This window comes from Bufo bufo, chromosome 2, assembly GCF_905171765.1.
Source record: "Bufo bufo chromosome 2, aBufBuf1.1, whole genome shotgun sequence".
In the NCBI taxonomy this organism is placed as follows: domain Eukaryota; kingdom Metazoa; phylum Chordata; class Amphibia; order Anura; family Bufonidae; genus Bufo; species Bufo bufo.
In genome coordinates this window covers 767,642,609-767,649,501 of record NC_053390.1, presented here as the reverse complement: position 1 = coordinate 767,649,501, position 6,893 = coordinate 767,642,609, and positions in this window count along the sequence as shown.

Here is a 6,893-nt window from a genome sequence, read left to right as displayed (position 1 = left end):
AGTAACACATCTCCTTTTTTCTAATCTGTTTTTATTTTCGGGTTGCAGATTTTTTTTTAATTCTGGGATATGATTATGGGAGCGGTCATCTTGCGAGAACTGTTCTTAACAGCATTTAGAACGAATTAAGAACATTAATTTCACGGAAGCCACGTAGGCCATGGACACAATGATCTGGAAGGGACCTCATTGACTTCTATGGGAGAGTTTTCTAGGCCAGCTCTGTGACCTGTGCAGAGATCATTGTACAAGGAAAGAATAGATAGGCTCTGACAACCACCTATTGTGAATGGTGGATCCTGTCTTATCTATACACTAAGGTGATATCATTACAGGCAGGATTAGAATGACAGATTAGCAGGTAACTGCAGTAAAATGATCTGTACAGGTTTAATGGTCAGGGGGGGGGAAATTAGTTTTATGATTTTTGTTTAAATATAGATATTGACATGGAAAATTTAAAACATCATCAAACATTCTTAAAAAATATGTTAAACATAAAAATGCCATTTAAACAATAGGTCATTTTCTGATGACACATTCACTTTAAGTAAAAAGAGAGCAACTACGCCTGCATGGCCACCCTTGTTCACCACTATGGGAGTTCCACAGATAGACGAGCGCTGGCTCCACTATTTCCGGCAGTCCCATAGCCGTGAATAGAATAGTGAATAGAGAGGTGGCCGCGCTTGTGCAGAGAGCTCTCCATTCACTGCTATGGGACTTCCGAAAATAGCCAAGCGAGCATGCTATTTTTTAAACTCCCATAGCAATTAATGGAGAGAGCAGTGTGCATGGCCGGTGTGCACTCCTTCACTTTGGGGGTCTCATTCTCTAGATAGAAGCAGGTCCCAAAGGTGGGACTCGCACGTATCTGATATTGATAACATTTCCTAGAAATATGTCTTAGATGGGCCACTCCCTTGAATCTAGGTGGAAATAAAAATGACTATGGATTATTGATAAAAAAATGTAGGGAACTAGCTCCAGACTGTCACCAAATAATCTGGCTAATTTGGACTTTTTGCAGCAGTCGGTCTTTCAACCAGCAGTTCGGCTGGTCTTTCATGACTTTACTTGACATAGGAGTAGACTGAGGTCACATCACCATAATCCCTGGCAATTTTAACTTCCTTGTGATTTGAGCTCAATGTTGTCATATCACTTCAACTTATTGCTGCAATGATATCAGTTGCATAAGACCGCAGAACTGGACCTGACCTATACCAGTCGCCTTGCCCACATCCTTACTGTGGCTCTTGGTACCCAGATAAACCTAGGACTGACAGTAGGAGTGAAACGGTACAGCAACCTGGTGGTTGAAAAAACCATATAAATGAAGCACATCTCAATACAGGCACAGAACAAGACACTTAAACTCCTCAGTGGATGACAGGAATCTAAGGGCTTGTTCACACGACCATGTGAAGCCCGTGCTGTGGACCGCATATTGCGGTCTGCAATGCATGGGCACCGACCGTGGCCCAGCTGCATGGGGATCGGGGACCCATTCATGGATCTGTTCCACAAAAAGATAGAGCATGTTCTATCTTTTTGCGGTGTGGAGGTACAGAACGAGACCCCAGGAAGCTCTCCGTAGTGCTTCCGTTCCGCACCATTCCGCATCTCCACGGATTTGCGGACCCATTGAAGTGAATGGGTCTACCACCGTGATGCGGAATGCACACGGAACGGTGCCCGTGTATTGCGGATCCGCAATACGGCAAAGGGCAGCACACGTTCGTGTGAATGAGCTGAGGATCACGGAAGGGGGAGATGATCCAGCAATAGAGTGGATAGCACAAGCAGGACATACAGGTAGAGAGTAGACGAAGGACAGTGAACAGAAATAGAACAGTACTGCACTGATCCTATCTGGCTTCTACCCAACCAGGACCATTCATCAGCACTAGAACAAACAATTCTCAAACACATTACACACTAAACTGTATGTAACTACAAATATACAGAAAACACACTTAAATAGAATAAGATCAGGGATTTGCAAATGGCAAACACTATGCCTACCTGTTAACGAGAATGAAATGAAGCCTGGATACAAATAGAGTCAACAATCTGCACTCCACCCTAATCAACCCGGCAAGGCCAGACAATAACAAAAACCCAGATTCAGATGCAGTAATTGCATTGCAATTTCCCAAACAAAATTACTAACTAGGTGAACTTGAAGCAACAGGCAGACCCCTGCTGTTCATAGTAATTGCATGCAGTGTTGTGATCTTATGAACCGTATTATTAGAGAAAATTTCATGCAAAATATAAATTTGTAATTTTACATAAACTTCAAAGGAGCAGTGAAAACGGAGACATCAAGGTATCATAAGTATATACAGTCCTGATGAAGAGGGCAATCCAGCCCTCGAAACGCGTTGACTACCCTGCAAAAAAAAGTTAATCCCTTATCTGTCCGATAATTTGGGTCTGAATCTTTCAAAGCAAGCGCCGGAAAAAGCGGTCAAAGTACAGTTTTTACCAGTTTTCCTTATGCAATTTAAGGGTGGAAGTGGGACACTAGCGGCAGGACGGGTCCGACAGGCTGTGAAAGTAGCCGAAGGCTGAGTTTACATCTGCATTGAGCTTTACCTTTTTCGGATCCGAACAGAATAATAAAAAATAAACTAATTCATCTTATTTTGAGTATCAGTTGTGCTCAGTTTGCATGAGTTTGTGTCAGTTCCATCAGATGTCAGTTATTTGTGATGGGAGAAAAAGCTTGCTGTACTTTTTACCTTCAAAATAACTGATATTTGACAGAACTTTACAGAAACTCATGCAAACTGAGCACAACTGATACTCAGAATAAGATGGATTCTTTTTTTATTTCTTTCATTTTTCGGTTCTTCTGATGGATCAGAAGAACAGAAAGCTCAGCGCAGAAGTGAAGGAGCCATATGGGGAAGTATCACATGGATTTCCTATAGTCCCAAAAACATTCCACTATTGCTGGATTTTTTGTAATCACGAAATTATATAAAATAATGAATGCTTTTCAGTCCTGCTACATCTGCTATAGATAGGTTAATACGCTTTACATTCATAAGACAAATACACTGTAATAACAAATGAATTGAAAGTTTTTTATGGTTGGCAAAAAATGTATAAAAATTTGCTTTGGCCCAATTGTTTTTGCCATATTGTCTCCAGCTTTAAGGGAGTTTTTTGGGAATTTAATATTGATGACCAATCCTTCAGATTGGTCATCCATAGCAGATTATCGAGGTTCAACTTGTGCTGCCCATGCCAGTCAAATGCTATCTGGAGCTGTTGTGCACTGAAATGGAGCAGTGCTGTTCCAGCCTGGCATGGCCACTACACACTGCATGAAGTTGTGGTGTTTCCGTGCCTTGTTGTGGCACACGGCAGCTTCTAAAAAGAGCTGATTGGCAGGGTGTAGGGTGCCAGACCCCCACCATCTCATAAGGATAGATCATCAATAATAAACCTGAAAACTCTTTTAATCTTCACTCACAGTCTTATGATAAAAATAAATTGAAGCTACACTAGTAGAACTGTTAAACTATTGAGTACTATTGATTAACCTGTAGAGGCCTCACTCCGTATATGTACGGCGCTGGTGTATGTGACTTAAGGACCAGCGCCGTACATGTACGGCAGGCTGATCGGGCAGGTGCAGGAGCTGCGCCTGCCCAATCAGCGGCACGGACCCGGCAGTCACGGACAGCCAGGCCCCTGCTGCATACGCCGGCATCAGCAAAAACATTGATGCCGGTGTATTAACCCCTTGTATGCCGTGGTCAAAGCTGACCGCAGCATGCAGATGGTTTACGGAGGGTACGGGTTCCCTCCGCTTCCCCATCGGGTCCCTGCACTGCAGGGACGGGGAGCCGATGGCAGAGAAGGCAGCCCGATTCCTTTCATAGGCATCGGAGCTTGCCTTCTATGGAATTCTGTGGGATCCAGCCATTAGGCTGGGTCTCAAAGGCAGGCTGTCAGCAGGATGTATTGTAATGTATTGCAGAGGGGATCAGATCCCAGAAGTTGAAGTCCCAGAGTGGGACAAAAATAAAAAGTTTAAAAAAAGTTTAAAAAAGTGTTTTTCATAATTAAAACAAAATAAAGTTTCAAGTAAAAAAAAAGCCCCTTTCCCAAAATAAAACACATAAAATAGTTAAAAAAAAGAAAAAAAAAAGAAAAGCAGACATATTGGGTATATTGCCACGTCCGTAACGACCGGCTCTATAAAAATATCACATGATCCATCCCCCCCACCTGAACGCCGTAGAAGAAAATAAAATAAAAACTGTGCTAAAACAACCTTACATCATAAAAAGTGCAACACCAAGCAATCAAAAAGGTGTATGCCCCCCCAAAATAGTACCAATCAAACTGTCACCTCATCCCACAAAAAATTTGCCTCTACATAAAACAAAATAGCACATGATCTAACCCGTCAGATGAACATTTAAAAAAAACTAAAATAAAAACGGTGTCAAAACTGCTATTTTTTGCTACCTTGCCTCACAAAAAGTGCAACCAAAAATCATATGTCCACATACCCTAAAATAGTACCAACAAAACTGCTGCCTTATCCCGTAGTTTACAAAATGGGGTAACTTTTTTGGAGTTTTTATTCTAGGGGTGCATCAGGGGGTCTTCAAATGTGACATGGCAACTTAAAATTATCCCAGTGAAATCTCCCCTTCAAAAACCACATGGCGTTCCTTTCCTTCTGCGCCCTGCCGTGTGCCCGTACAGCAGTTTACCATCACAAATGGGGTGTTTTTGTAAAATACAGAATCAGGGTAATAAATATTAGTTTTGTTTGGCTGTTAACCCATGATTTGTTACCGGGAAAAAAAATGGATTAAAATGGAAAATCTGCCCAAAAAATGAAATTCTGAAATTTCATCTACATTTTCCTTTAATTCTTGTGGAACACGTAAAGGGTTAACAGCGTTTGTAAAATCTGTTTTGAATACCTTGAGGGGTGTAGTTTCTAAAATAGGGCCATTTATGGGTGGTTTCTATTATGTAAGCCCCATAGTGACTTCATAACTGAACTGGTCCTTAAAGTGGGTTTTTGAAATTTTCTGAAACATTTCATGATTTGCTTCTAAAATTCTAAGCCTTCTAACATCCCCAAAAAAAATAAAATGGCATTCACAAAATGATCCAAATGTAAAGCAGACATATGGGAAATGTAAAGTAATAACTATTATATGAGGTATCACTATCTGTTTTTAAAAGCAGAGAAATTGAAATTTGGAAAGTTGCAAATTTTTAAAATTTTTTGGTAAATGTGGAATTTAAAAAAATAAATAAAAATGAAAAATATTGACTGAAATTTATCACTATCATGAAGTACAATGTGTCACGAGAAAACAATTTTAGAAAAAACACAAATTTCCCAAAAACCGCCTGGTCCTTAAGGTTAAATATGGCATGGCAGGGTCCTGAAAGGAATAAAGGATAGTTAAAGGGGTTCTGCACTTTCATTTGACTGATGATCTATCCTCTGGATAGATCATTAGCTTCTGATCGGCGGGGGTCCGACACCCGGGACCCCCGTCGATCAGCTGTTTGAGAAGGCAGCTGCGCTCCAGCAGCGCCGCGGCCTTCTCACTGTTTATTGCCGACCCACTGACGTCACGACTAGTATCAACTAGCGTGGGCGGGGCTAAGCTCCATTCAAGTAAACAGAGCTTAGCCCCGCCCACGCTAGTTGATACTAGTCGTGACGTCAGTGGGCCGGCGGTAAACAGTGAGAAGGCCGCGGCGCTGCTGGAGCGCAGCTGCCTTCTCAAACAGCTGATCGGCGGGGGTCCCGAGGATAGATCATCAGTTAAATGAAAGTGCAGAACCCCTTTAAATATGTAAGGATGTTATTATTTTAAGTTTCTATCTTAAAGGAAACCCAGAGTTTACGGGGGTGCGCAGAGGCTGTACAGCTCCGTGTCAGTGTGCACCATTCTTTATCCGAACAGCTGATACCTGAGTAATAGGTATTACAGTACATCATATCACAATGGGCCGGTTGTGATTTTTAACCAACATGAATGAATTGCAAATCTACAGTACTGTGGAAAAACGCTACAAAGTAAGAATGGTTTCAGAAATAGAAGTGTTAATCATTTATTTTTGTCAATTAATGAAACACAAATTGAATGAACAAAAGAGAAATGTAAACCAAATCAATATTTGGTGTGACCACCTACAAGACAGTTCTTTTAGGTACACTTGCACACAGTCTTTGAAGGAACTCGGCAGGGAGGTTGTTCCAAACATCTGGGAGAACTAACCTCAGATCTTCTGGAGATGTAGGCTTACTCAAATCCTTCTGTCTCTGCATGTAATCCCAGACAGATTCGATGATGTTTAGATCAGGGCCATATCATCCCTTCCAGGGCTCGCTGTTCTTTTTTATTCTGAAGAAATCTGTTCAAGTGACACAGGAGGTCCACACCCACTTTGTTATACGTAGTCCCACAGGTTTCTGCCGTTTCTGAGCTGATGGCACTGTTGGACATCTTCTGATTCTGATCTGAAGTAAGCATGATCTATCTTTCATCTACTGCACTCATTTTCCTTGGTTAACCGCTGTGAAATGAGTTAAGAAATTTGAGTTAACAGCGGGAGTGATAACCATGGTACATCTGTACCTCTGTAATTCTAGCAAACAAACTTGTTATTGGGATGCAAGTTCTGTGTTGCAGGGTGTATTTATAGGAAATATACTTGCGTCATATTAACCGTTCTGCGGTGCATTTAAATTGTTCTACAGTTAATTTTGGGGTGTATTAGTGTAAAAAAAAGAACGTGTTATTTGCCGTTCTGCGTTGCAGTTACATTGTACTACAGCCTGATGGATTACGGACCAAATGCTGACCGAGTGAAGGCGGATGCACCACAGA